Below are 14,791 nucleotides of genomic sequence, written 5' to 3'. Positions count from 1 at the left end.
GTCCTCATCTTTCCCATGAGAATGGTTTAAAAATATGAAACACGGGCCGGGAATTTGGCCTAGTGGTTAAAGTGCTTGCCTAGCATGCATGAAGACCCGGGTTCGATTCCTCAGTACCACATACATAGAAAAAAGCCAGAAGTGGTGCTGAGGCTCAAGTGGTAGACCTCTAGTCTTGAGAAAGTCCAAGGACAGTGTTCAGGCCCTGAGCTCAAGCCCAGGACTGGCAAAAAAAAAAAATATGAAACACTTCATGAACTTGCACAGAGGCCACACTAATCTCTGTATCATTTCAATTTTAGTATATGTGCTGCCGAAGTGAGCATTTTTCCATCTTTTTTATGGTCATACCAATAATAAAATGTGAACGTGTTTGAATCTATGAGAGCAAATTAAAGCCGAAGTCTGAGCCATGCCTTGTAGACAGCTGGGGAAGAACGTTAGTCACTCTGTGTCTGTAAATGTTGATGAGCTTCTGTGTTTCCAGAGGAAGTGATGGTGCAAAAATTATGTCCCCGCATAAGAATGAAAGTCGCATAAACTGTCTCCTGTACATCATATTTTGTTTGTCAAAGTGGATCAGATGAGGGACAAGGAGAAGGAGCTCTCCATGACAAAGAGCTTTGATCATTTTGATCAAACACAGACCACCTAACAGCCTTCCAAGTGCCACTATGCATCATAGGCGTTTTCAATACTGTGTCGTAATAGCTACCAGTCATTGCAGTTGAGATAAAAAAGGGGTTGTAATTAAACACATGATTGAATCCAGACATTTTAATCATGTCATCTATCTACTTTGCAGAGCAAGCCTGATGTTTTGGGCAGCAGTTCCCTGGATCGCCCTAGGATGACAATTTGCATGCTAACTGAATCCATGGGCCATAAAGATTCCCAAGGACATCTGCCGCTGATTGTTTTGGTTCTCTTCTTTTTTCAGGCTCAAATATGAAAATGCAGGAAAGTAAAAGGCAAATTATGGAGCCTAGGGCATGAGCCCTGACTTCTCTATCTCTCTAAAACACATCTCCCAGGTTGCAGTCTCCTCAGCCCTTCAATAAAGTCAGTATCCATGACGTGATGCTGTTTACCAGCTTCTTCTTGTCTTAATCATGTTCAATTTAGCCAAGAAAGAATCCCCATTCCCAGCAACTCATATGCCTCTGAACACAAGGCAGGAGAAAAAGAGAGAAGCTTGCCTGCCTCTAGAATGCAGAAATAGTTAAGATATAGACCCACAATGTTTTATGTGGCTTACGGAAGCTGATTGATGGATTCCCAAACCCAATGGGGGTGTGGGGAGGTAGGAAATGTAAAGTGTTTAAATATAAAGGAGCTATTCTGTACAAAGACTAAAGTCATAGCTTCTTCCAAAGTTGCCCAGATGTGGCCACAGTGAAGACTGATGCTAGAAATCAAAATAATGTCCAAGTTAGATTCAGAAAATAGTTTTAATCTGTACTTGACACCATGAAAAGTGTTACACATACATTTTTCTATAATCTTCACAGTCCTGCAAGGTGGAGAATTTTCTTTCCTTTCTTTCTTCTTTCTTTCTTTCTTTCTTTCTTTCTTTCTTTCTTTCTTTCTTTCTTTCTTTCTTGCTTTCTTCCTTTTTTTTTTATTTTTGGAGCCTACATACAGTTTAGGAACCCGCCAAGATTGTCCCGTTTGCTGTATCTTATTCACAGAGACTGACTCTTTAGGCCAGGATGATGCCTGTTATGGTTTGGGATCTGAAATGTCAACCGAAAGCCTCCCATGTTGATCAATTCCCACCTGGTAAATCTAATAACTGAGGAGTGATTAGATCACAAACACTCTGACTTCATCAAGGGATTGACTCATCCACAGAGTCATAATTTGATGACATTATTAGAAAGTGGAAGAATGTGGGGTCTGGCTGAAGGAAGTAGGCTACAGAGGCCTTGGCTTTGGTCTCTGGTCTCTTCCTGTCTCACTGTTTCCTGGATGCCCTGAGGTAAGTCCTCCACCGAACACTCCCACTGCCATGATAGCCAATGGCACTGAACCATTGGAGCCAGCCAACCATGGACCATAACCATGAGCCAAAGTCTAAGTAGTTCCCATTAAGTTGTTTCTCTCAGTTATTTGTAGCAGCAATTAAAAAAGAGCTAATACTTTGCATTTCTAATAAGTTCACATTGATGCTGACCTGAAGACCATCATCTGAAAACCCCTGGCAACCTGGCTCCAAGTTTCTATGCTATTTTCCCAAGGTGAATGCCTTCCTCCTCATTGGAAGGGGGATAGCTGAGCCTTTGGGTATCTCAGCCCCACTCTCATGCTAATCAGGACTCCCAGGCCGATTTGTTCTGCTGTCAACACCTTGACTGGACTTCAGTAACAACCTCCATCTTCACTGGCCTTCTCCTTACTCTAGAAAGAAGTGTGGATAGTTGTGCCTACATCTTGCTTTCTCAGCAGGCATGCTATTAAAAAAATGATTCAAGAATTTAGAGCTTCTAGTTCTAATGTAATCTTGAGCAGATTATATCACCTGCCTTCACCTCCAATTAGTGGGCCTCAAAATTGGCATTAAAATATTTCATCAGGCTTGGTTAAGGCCGAGGAGGGGTTGAGGAGAGGAGCACAGTAGTTTCCCCAGTAAAATAATGCAGTGTAAATTCTCTGTTCCAGGAAGATTGAAGCAGGATTCAGGCAAATGAAAGAAAATAGAAGGATGATAGGAATAGCAGTCATGCTTTATTTTCAATCTCTCTATCCACAGATTCGACAGCAGCAGCAGCAGCACCATAGAAAAAAAGGGCATCTGGCCAATTATGGCCTCAAGGGTATGCAAGGTAGAACACGTATGTGCATCTCAGGGTTATATGAATAGGCTAAGTCATAACCCTCTGATAGTACAATCAAGGTCTTCCAAAAGTTATGGTAGGTGGGTCTGGTTAACTCCATTTTTCTTTTAAATGCCTAAGCTAGAGGTGATGCCCAACAGATACTTGCCCTCTAGTCTTCTTTCTTCTACCCATTGGAATATGTCCATTCAAGGTTTGCCTCAACAGTTGCAGAAGCTCTTAAGTGAAGAGATGAAAACTCTGAAGAGTATGAAGAATGACAGAAAAATGCACAAGTGTCACCTTTTCAGAAGCTATGACTGTTTTACTGTATGTGTGTCGAATGAGAGAAATTTGACTCTACACCACTTGCTGGACACTTTTAGTGGAGACTATCAGTGTTGGGGACCGAGAGTGGAGTCAGAGGGACCTTGGACAGGCACAGCTGTGTACACAAAGAAATAAGCTATTAGCATGACTTTGGGCTATGTTAATCCCTTCTTGTTTACTTGATTGCTGTTTTGTAGGAATGCAACACCTGGCAGTTTCCTGGTTTTCAGATAAGTATTTAAGATTGGAACAAAGAAATAAATGAGGCTACAGTCTTAAGCTCTCAGCCTTCCTGGGCAGCTGATTTGGACTGTAGTCCTCCCGACCCCACCTTTTTCTTGTCTTCTTCTTCTTTTCCAAGTACCTATGCCCTAAGTCAGGAATCCCCATTCACTGCCGGCTGGCTCCAGCATGTCAGCCAGGATATTTGTTATAAGGTAAGCAAGAAAAGCTAGGCCCTTGCTTTTTGCTCTTGATCTTCCTATCCAAGGAAAAGCATGGGAACCTCTAGACCCTAACAAAAATTTTTAAGAATTCCTTAGGGAATTTTTTATTGTCTCTTAAATTTTGTAAGAAAATTTTATAGAAAATTTATCATAGATGTTTACGTGTTTTTTACTCTTTTCCTTATTCTTTTAATTTCTGTTTTGTGCTGTGTGGAACACTAATTATTCTCTGCTTTGTTTCCCTCTCTTATAACGCTTTTTAGCATCTACTTTGATTTTATGGTTTTGGGGGCATAGCTTTTCTTAATATTTTGTTACACATACATTGTAAGGTCATTATTGAAAAGTCATATAATACAAAAAAGCAAACTGAAAAATAAATATACTCCCATATAACCTGAGATGATGATAACACACAACGCTTAAACAACTTGACTAGGTAAACATTCTACATTTCTATTTTGATTGTTTTTGTCCTTTTTATTTTCTGATTCTCTCATTTAGTTTTCTCATCTTTAACTACTTCATTTATCTTCCTCATATTTTGAGTTTTATTACTCTGAAGAAATTTACCTTTATATTATTTTTCTCATGCTATTTCTGCTTGTTCTAGTTCTTAAATATAGTCCTTGTTAATTAAGTTTGCTTAGTTATTACTAAGTTTTATGGAGGTTTTTTCTTTTATTATTTATCAAGGAAAAAAGCCTTGTATAGGTCCTAAACCCCACAAGGTAAAATGTCTTTGGACTTCTTAGTAAAGGGTAAAGTTGAGGAGACAGGCAAATTTACACTCTTAAGAATTCTCTGTGAATGATCTGAGAATCTTGCTTAAAAAATGAGTAATATGGGGCCGGGAGTTTGGCCTAGTGGTTGAGTGCTTGCCTAGCATGCACGAAGACCCAGGTTCGATTCCTTGGTACCACATGCATAGAAAAAAGCCAGAAGTGGTGCTGAGGCTCAAGTGGTAGAGCTCTAGCCTTGAGAAAGTCCAAGGACAGTGCTCAGGCCCTGAGCTCAAGCCCAGGACTGGCAAAAAAAAAAAAAAAAAGAGTATTATTGGTGACAATAGTTTAGTGACAAGTGAACGTAGGACTTCAAAATCTTAATAAAGATCCAATACATTTAATTGTTTACATTATTTTCATTCCAGGTTTATGAACACACTACACATATGAAGAAAATTCCCAAAACAAGGATGAAGAGTTGGTACATACTCCATAACCTTTTGCCATCTATGAAGTGGACATCATATTCTTCCTCTGGGTTAAATCATCTAAAATTTATGTGAAACAAATATGTACATTCTCACCCTGGATTTTAACAATTTTATCTAGGCAAGCAGTATGTCTTTCTTCTACCATATCCCTTTCAATCCCACACAATGGGAGTGAAATGACCAAGCACAAACATTCAGAAATAACTGGTGCAGCAGAACAGTGAAGAAAAGGAAGGTCCATCCAGGATGGGTTAAGAGTAAACCTCTGCAGTTTTCACAAAAAGCTGGAGGATATGTTCCAGTTGACAGAGCCATTGTTACCAGCTCCATAACTAAGATTTTAGAAATGCACATGTATTTGTCATCAACCTAATATCATAAATATGACTATTTCACTTGGAGTTCAAGAGAGTCTAAGTCTCTTAAATTCTACCTATATATTAAGAAGCCCAAAGATACATTAACATGGAAGCAAATTGCCCTTGATAGGGTTTAAAACTCATAGCCACAGCTGCCTTTTTTCTCTTAAATTTTAGTTTTCCAACCCAAAATTTATTTTGCTATGGGTTAAAACATGAACACTTGGGTGAGAATGTTGGAAGGGGTGATATTAATCAAGATACACTGCATTCCCAAACTGCTTTGTTGAATGGTAATTCCTTTGTACAATTACTTAAAGATAATTTTTTAAATTCCAAAAAAATAAATGAAGACTTTCACTACCAATTTAAGAACAGGCAAACCAACCTATTATGCTTTTCTCAGGAAATACAGGATCAACAAGAAAATAATGCTTCCTTGGAATAAACAATTATAGAATTAAGTGGCACAAGAGTACTCTTGCTAGTTATGAATTAATACAAAATCTACATGACTGCTGAAAATACAATATAATATACATCTTTAAAAAAAAAACTCAATAGGGCCAGGAGTTTGGCCTTGTGGTTAAAGTGCTTGCCTAGCATGCACAAAGACCCGGGTTCAATTCCTTGGTACTATATACATACAAAAAAGCCGGAAGTGGTGCTAAGGCTCAAGTGGTAGAGCTCTGGCCTTGAGAAAGTCCAAGGACAGCGCTCAGGCCCTGAGCTCAAGCCCAGGACTGGCAAAAAAAAAACCTCAATAAATGGGTAGGCACTGGTGACACATGCTTGTAATTATAGTTATTCAGGAGGCTAAGATCTATGAACGATGGTATGAAGTTAGCCCAGGCAGGAAAGTCCATGAGACTGATCTTCAATAAAATACTAAAATGCCAGAAATGAAGCTGATGCTCAAGTGGTAGATCACCAGTCTTGACCAAAAAATAAAATAGTAATAATAATAATAAGCTAAGGGACAGTGCCCAGGCCCTAAATTCAAGTCCCAGAAAGTAATAAAGTAATAATAATAATAATAATGTTCATGGTATCAGAATAAAACATGTCAAGAAAGCATGGTAAATTATGGTACCAGAATTGGTACTCATGCTACCATGCCCCCTAGCACACCACTCTTTGTCTTCCACTGTAGAGGACAAGCAGACCCTTATTCACTGATGGTCTGTTGTTCGTGTAAAGACTGGACAGAAGCAGCACAGAAATTATACCTGCTTCATTATCACATGACACCAGTGTCTTCATCATGAAATGTTTAAAAATCCTGGTACCATGGTTCCTCTATTCTTCAAAACTAATAGCACCCAGGAAGCAGGAAATATGAATGTTGCCTTGGAATGACACTGTCATGCCCTGCCCCTCACCATTCTTTCATTCCCACCTCGGGGGACTCTGGTTTGCAGTTTCTGTACACAGGATTACTGATCTTCAGCCACACACCAAGGAGACTTTGTTCTCAACCACCAGCCCCATTTACAGTCTGATTTTTCTAGAACCTAAAAACTTTAGTGATAAAATTAGTTTTCCTTTACTTTACAATAACATCTGTGCCTCAGAAAGTTCTAAATTGGAGGTTATTCTTCACAAAATGTATAAGAACAGAGTACTAGAATAGTCTCAAGCTCTATTTCAAGTCACTTTTCACCAGAAGGAATGGATAAGAAATTATTCTGTAAAACGCAATTATATTTCAATATACACAAGAGGAGAAAAACTAAATTCTACCAAAAAATCTCCCAGTTGCTTATATTTCTGCTGCAAAAAGACAAAATCTGCAACAAGGTGACAAGCAGGCAGGAAGGCCTCATTGCACTCTCAATTATTCTCCATTCTTCCTTGTTCTTCCTCACTGTCCCTTGTTCCTTACTCCACCCCGAAATTCTTGACTCACAGAGAAAAGCTGGACACTTCCATACCATCGTGGTACATGCCATTTTGGATTGCTTTGAGTTCCTAAAAACTAATTAGCTAATGTAGCAAGTGTGAGTGCTCCAATTCAATGCTTCTTTCTCTTACTATACTACATATGTATTCCAGTTGGGGAGACATTTACAAGAAATTCAACCGTTTAGAAATTCTCTATGTGGAATTGTTGCTTTGACATTCCCTACCCCAGTCCACAAATGAGCTAGCTAACACCATGAGCCCATCTGGACATTTGTCCTTGGAAGGGTATAGACTCCTAACTTCTCTCTCTAGTTTGTATCTGCTCTTCTCAGGCCACTTAGCTCTTCCCTAAGTATTGTCTGTGTGCTCCTTATTGGGCCTGAGAGTCTTGAAAATTCTGTGTCCAAGAGAACACAGACATTTCCTACTGGATTATTCTACTCATCTCAGATCATTAATTGACAACACAAAACTAGGTTCCCCAGGAAGTTCATTACAAACCAGTTTCCTTTGGTATATTGAATGAAATGCAAAGATTCAAACTGAAAGCTTTACTTCTACTTAGTGAGAATGCTATCTTGGCAAACCAAAGAGGAAAATACCCTTGCAGAGGTCAGGACAGACTGGCCACGCCATCTCAGACCCTATTACAGGAAGAGTGCTGGACATATGGAATGATAATATAACCCTACTCAGCCTGATTTTTCTTTATTGAGGCATTAAGCGCCTCAATATTCTCATTCAGTTACAAACCTAGAATACCTGCTTGTTCATTTGAAAACTCTACCATAGTTTCCAGATCAGGGTAAGAACATTTCCTGGGGTTCATGAAATCAAAACAACACACCAGAAATCTTGGTTTTACAGATAAGGAAACTGATACTGAGATACTAAGTAAATTTTCTGCAAACTAAAGTAAAAATCTAGGTCTTGTTAATCCAAAATGGGAGATTCTCCCACTGTGATACAATCCTTTCCACACTCAGTGAACATTTTCCACCAGTTTGCCTTAGTCAGGGTATCTGCTACTGTCTGAATGTTGCTAAAAGCAGCCTTCGACTCCAGCCAATTTACTGGGATCAAACTTCATAAATGCTTGTTTGGCTCAAACTGAGATATCTCTTGTAGCAAATTTCAACATAGCCTAATACAAATGGAACCCCACAGAAATAAGACTCTCCCATGTGAGTGCATTTCTTATTAGCCAACATCTACAAGGGAGCTACTAGCAAGTCTTCCAATTTCATCGTAAACCACTTAAAGGCAACGTTTCTGTCTTTAGTTGTCTATTTTAGTCACCTTTAGACCCACAACCAAACATTGACCCATATCAAAAAAAAAAATGACTGTCCTCTATTTCAGTCACTTTGCCATGGCAGACAGGATGCTGCTAATTTTCTTTTAGGCTAGATTATGCTGAGGATGGAACTCAGGGTTTTATGCTTCATACCAGTCCAGCCCTCTACTGCTGCTGAGCTTTACCTCCAACCCTAGGCTGGATTGCATAATCCTATTAACCAGGACTCTGACATTTATTGGCCTCCTAATAACAGCCCAACTGGGGATGGTAAACAACTGGCCCCAAATAAAATCTTTATCACTGTAATAATAAGAATTTTTCTCTAGCTTCCTTTGCAGCACCTAAAAGGAAATTCATGTCCCCTGGCTTGGCCCACCACTAGATGACCTGGTTAACATGACTAATTCCCTACCCATCCTTCCCAGTGCCTTCCCCTCCTTCAAGGGCCATAGTCCTTTTTGCCTTGTTTCTTTTGCATACATAAATCTGTCTACTCAAGACACCCTTCCCTTTCTTCCTGGTAAACGGGACATACTTCAAAACCACATTAAAGTATTTCCTTTTCCCTATAAATACTTCCACTTCAGGCTTTATATGCATTAACCTGAGGTTTTATTTTTGTTTTTTTTACTCTTTTGCTGGTCATGGGGCTTGAATTCAGAGTCTAGGCACTGTCCTTGGACATTTTTTTTCGTGTGCTCAAGGCTAACATTCTACCACTTGAGCCCCAGCTCCACTTCTGGCTTTTTCTGACTAGGTGATACCAATGAATCGAACCCAGGACTTCGTGCATGCTAGGCGAGCACTCTACCACTAGGCTACACTTTGGCCCCAGCACGAGGCTTTATAATGCCATTTTTTCTTACAAGTTTCATCTTTGAGAAAATATTTTCAAGGGTATTAATTATTGGGAAGGGCAGGGACTTAAAAGACTACTTATCGAACAAAGCCAGAGACAGAAGCCAATCACCCACTTTATGTAAAGTGGATTATTTTTGTTCACCCTACCTACAGGGCTTCAATTTAGAACACACCTATGTTTCCTTTCTGTAATGAATCAGGTACCCAATGTATATTACACACTGTGCGTGTTCTGGAGAGATAGCAGTGTTTTAAGATCCAAAGCCTAACACAGAAATTCTTCCTAGCCTTTCCTGAAATGACTCCCACACTGAGGCATTTCTGTTGTTCAAGTAGCAAGCCAATAACTCTCAGCCCTTGGAGATTTACAGAGTTTTGAAGCATGCATTTTCTTAATGTCCTGAAAATAAACTATGGTCAAAAGAGACTGCATTCCTAAATGTAGTAACACTTTTCAAAACACCAGGCAGAACTTGAGAATACCATACTGCTCACTAACTTTAAAGCTGCTGAATTACCTGGCCTGGATGTACACTAGTAAGCACAGCCCGTGTATAGCCTTGGCTCTCATCCCCAAGATACCTCACATCCATACATTCAAAGATTCAAGATCCTAAGCATTTAAGATAAAGAATATTGTGTTCACATGGATCCAAACATCATCCTCTCTCAGCCTACAAGACGGAGAAGATGCCAAATGGAGACTTTCCCCAGCTAGATACTTCCTGTTGACAAACCAGCTAGACCTTACAAGACAATTTGTCTGGGTGCCCAAGGAAGAGCTGCATTTACCACTTAGAAAGATAGTCCTTTCTGAAAACAGGCATCTGATAGGTAATCACACAAACTTCACTGCCAGGGCTTCCCTCCAAGGTCCACATTTCCACACTGGCGTTGCTCACAACTGAGGCGATGCTAATGCTCAGAGCCTGAGTGCTAGCACTCTCATTCTAGCTCAGTGCGTTAAAGTTCTCCCAAAATGTATGTGAATGTGCACATGACTTTATTGCAGTTACAACACTGAAACATATAAATGTAGACTATATTCCATAGAAAATGCCTACTGAATATACAGGCTTTGTCCCTTAGTGTTTATGCTGTTATGGGGTCAGGAGGAGGGGATTCCACATCCCTCCAGGTGGGGATTCCACGTCCCACCAGAGTCCACCACACAGAGACAGTCTCATATAAAAAGGTGAATTTGTTGGGGAAGTAGATGGTGAACTGACCAGCCAGGGACACAGTGCAGACTCGGGAGCTGCCACTGTGACCCCAGCAGCTCTCACGCTGGGTTTTTTTATATATATTTTTTATTGTAATTACTAAAAGGGTTACATGATATTTGCCAGATAGAAGGTGCATTAATTCACATACACTGATACCCTTTCACATGTCTTGGTACCCATCACCCTCCTCCCAACCATCACCCACTCCCCGTATTGGTTTTCTCCCCTTCCCTATCAAGTTTCAGATAACCAAATACAAATAAATTCAATATATCAGATAACAAAGTGAGATACTGTAACAATATGAGATACCCAAGGGACAGCAGAGGAGATGAGGGATAACATAGTACATTAAGGAAAACAATCATTCGTTATATGGCTTTTGTTTCAATATCCTGGAGGTCCTTTCAATTAGCTTCATACTATATGGCCTTATGTATCAAGGTTTGCTCTATTGCAAATCTCTGCTAGAAGAGTCCAACGTTTCTACTGATTATGACAAATGAGGGAAACTATTGAGCCTAAGTTCCTTTGAGTCTGGCTTACTTCACTTAATATGATTTTTTCTAAGTCTTTCCATTTGGGTCGATGTCATTCTTTCTGACAGCAGCATAGAATTCCATTGTGTACAAATACCACATCTTGTTGATCCACTCATCAACTGAGGGGCATCTAGGTTGGTTTCATATCTTTGCTATGGTGAATAATGCTGCAATGATCATTGTTGTGCTAGTGGATTTAGTATGTCCTTGTTTCTGGATAGTTGGGTAAATGCCAAGTAGTGGAATTGCTGGGTCATAGGGGAGTTCTATGTTTAGCCTTTTGAGGCACTGCCACACTGCTTTCCATAGTGGTTGAATGATTTTGCACTCCCACCAACAGTGTAGTAGTGATCCCTCCTGGCCACATCCCCTCCAGCATCTGTTATTATTCGTTTTCCTGATCCTGGCCATTCTAACTGGAGTGAGGTGGAATCTTAGAGTTGTTTTGATTTTCATTTCTTTCATGACCAGAGATGTTGAGCATTTCTTCATGTGTCTATAGGCCATTTTTGTTTCTTCTTCAGAGAAGACTCTCTTTAAGTCTCTGGCCCATCTTTTAATGGGATGGTTGTTACTTTGGAGATTAGTTTTGGAGTGATTCAATTTTTTGAGCTATTGATATATTTTAGATATGAGGCCTTTGTCCGTTGTATGGTTAGTGAAGATCTTCTCCCATTCTGTAGGCTTCCTAATTAATTTACTAGCTATGTCCTTTGCCATACAAAAGCTCCGCAGTTTAATGCAGTCGCACTTATCCAACCTTTATCTGATTTGTTGTGATTCTTGGTCCTTATTAAGGAAGTTTCGACATGTGCCAAGGAGGCCTAGTGTATCTCCTATTCCTTCCTGTAAAGTTTTCAGTGTGTCAGCTTTTACCTCCAGGTCTTTGATCCATTTGGAGTTAATTCTAGTGCAAGGTGACAAAGAAGGATCCAACTTTAGTTTTCTGCAGGTGCTTAGCCAGTTCTGCCAGCACCACTTGTTGAAGAGGCTGTCTTTCTTCCATTCTATTTTTTTGGCTCCCTTGTCAAAAATTAGGTGGCCATAGGTCTGTGGTTTAATATCTGGGTCCTCAGTTCTATTCCATTGGTCTTCAGGCCCATTCTGTGCCAGTACCAAGCTGTTTTGATTATTATAGGTCTGTAATAGAGTCTAAAGTTTGGAATTGAAATTCCTCCTGCGCTGTTCTTTCTGCTAAGAAGTGTTTTTGCTGTACGGGGTCTTTTATTATTCCATATGAAATTTTGAATTGCCTCTTCTACTTCTTTAAAGAATGCCATTGGGATATTGATGGGTATTGCGTTGAATTTGTAGGTAGCCCTTGGCAAGATTGTCATTTTCACAATCCAGGAGCATGGGAAGTTTTTCCATTTCCTTAGTTCTGCTTTAATTTCCTTTTTTAGGGTTTTAAAGTTTTCATCAAAACTTTAGTTATCACGCTGGGTTTTTAAGGGCAAAACCCTTGCGGTAGAACCTGGCCACACAGGTGGCCAATGGGATAGTTACATACGCAGAGGGAACATAGTCAGCTCTGGCCACACGCAGGTAGCCAATAGGGTTACAGCCCAGTGTTTGAATTTACCTATCACCTTAGTTGGAGTTGGCACACGAATTGGGCAGGTCTCCACACAAAGCAGGCCCACCCCCACCCAAGCAGGTATCCTTCCTCATTGGGGGTGGGGAGAAGGTCAAGGTTGCCCTTCCCTAGAAGGGCAAAGGTGGCTGGGCTGTACCATTGTCGACCTTACACAGTGGGGCGGGGAACTCTTAGGCATTTGGGATGGATCCAGTCCCTTTTCCCCTTAACACTGCCACTTTATATAAATTAACTTTGTTTAAAGACGCAATAGCCTCTATTAGAAAGTTGATCATATACTCTATATACTAGAAAGGAAAATAATATAAATAAATATAAATGGTGAATTTGAAAAAAGCTTACTACAACCTGTGAACCTATTATAAATGTTTCATTAAAATTATGTAAAACAAAACTGCCAGTAGATATAATTCCTCATAGCTATACACTACTGACAACTGAAATGTCTGTAACATTAGCATTGCAACCACTAACAAACAGCCTATCAGACACACAGACAATTTCCAGTATGCAATTGTCAAAGGGAATTTCTAATTTTATGGGAAATAAACTAAAGTTACAACTTCTTACAAATGTTCAAATGAAAAGTTGTACATAATAAATATAAACACTAAAATTAAAAGCTATATTACCTCACCCCTTCTAGGGAAGAGCGAGGTGCAGCAACAAAAACAAAAAAATAAAGCTGGATACTGGTGACTCACGCCTGTAATCCTCACTAGTCAAGGGCCTGAGATCTTAGGATCACCATTCAAAGAGAGCATGCCCAAGAAGGAAAATCCATAAAGCACTTACCTTCAATTAACTACAAAAAAAATCCAGAAGTGGAGCTGTGGTTCAAGTGGTAGAACATAAAAGGCTCAAGTGATAGCACCTAGGTTCTAAGTTCAAGTTCCAGGACCAGAAAAGAGAGAAAGAGAGAGAGAGAGAGGGAGAGGGAGAGGGAGAGGGAGAGGGAGAGGGGAAGAGGGAGAGGGAGAGGGAGAGAGAGAGAGAGAGAGAGAGAGAGAGAGAGAGAGAGAGAGAGAGAGAGACAGAGACAGAGACAGAGACAGAGAGAGAGAGAGAGGGAGGGAGGGAGGGAGGGAGGGAGGGAGGGAGGGAGAGAGAGAGAGAGAGAGAGAGAGAGAGAGAGAGAGAGAGAGAGAGAGAGAGAGAGAGAGAGAGGGAGGGAGAGGGAGGGAGGGAGGGAGAGAGAGGAGAATTGGTTCTAACAGATATTTACTTTGAGCTAGAGAAGATGCAGCATTCTGGTAAAGACTGAAATATTTAGCAGCCATTTATATAAACCATCACAGTGAGATAGATATATTTGTAAACTATAGAATAAAAAATAAACACCATCATTCTTTTTAAAATATATATATATATATTGTTATTAGGTTATGGTGCTGCTTTCTTAAAGGAAGGAGCATTAGGGCCTAAAACTGACCACTTTGCCACTAAATTACTTTGACAGCTTCAATGGTCTGAATTTGTAAGTGACATGAAACAGCTACTTTAAGCACAGGACTGTCTGATTCTTGTTACTTTGTGGTTGTCCTGTGTTTTGGTGACAGAGGCAGTTTCTACAAGTCACTGGGAATCATGTATGGACACATTAAGTTTTCTTCACCATGAAGAACAGATCAAAAGGACCCCCTGAAGCCATGTCTGTCCTTTATTTCTGCTAGTATAATTACTCATCTATTTGGTGGAATACAGGCATTTTGCTTTTTTTTCTAGACTCCTGATTACATTAACTCTTTTTTTAAAAAATCCTTGCTGTCTAAAATGCCAGCAGTATGTTAGACTAAGTTAGTGACTTTGGTCATGATAAAAACTTAAAATTAAGAGTGACTTACAGAGTTCATGGTATGGTAGCCACACAAATGATCTAGGAGCTGGCTCACTTCTTTTGGGCTGGAGCTAACTGCAAGCGACTGCCCTGGCTTGCAGTGTCTGTACAAGGTAAGAGAAAATGAGATAAAAAATTTATGATCTTTGAGTAAATCTTTTAAATTTAAAAATTAAATAATTTTCAATCATATTTCTATATATCCATATTTCTATATTCATATTCTATATCCATATTCTTCATTTCCATGGTCCTCAGTAATCTTTAGGTATTACCATTGTACACTAGTCCATGGCCAAATATATTGGTGGCCTCACCCTTGGCAAGGCCCACACAAGCCAGGCCCAGACCAGAGT

At 39.8% G+C, this 14,791-nt stretch overlaps 1 pseudogene; it reads right to left on the bottom strand.

Annotated features, from left to right (window-relative positions):
- Positions 1–235: 235 nt before the first annotated feature.
- LOC150058862 (U6 spliceosomal RNA) lies at positions 236–326 on the bottom strand (annotated as a pseudogene).
- Between the last annotated feature and the right edge of the window lie 14,465 nt (positions 327–14,791).

Source organism: Megascapheus bottae, chromosome 9, assembly GCF_031878675.1.
Source record: "Megascapheus bottae isolate mThoBot1 chromosome 9, mThoBot2.hap1, whole genome shotgun sequence".
NCBI classification, from domain to species: Eukaryota; Metazoa; Chordata; class Mammalia; order Rodentia; family Geomyidae; genus Megascapheus; species Megascapheus bottae.
This window is presented reverse-complemented; position numbering and strand designations above follow the sequence as displayed.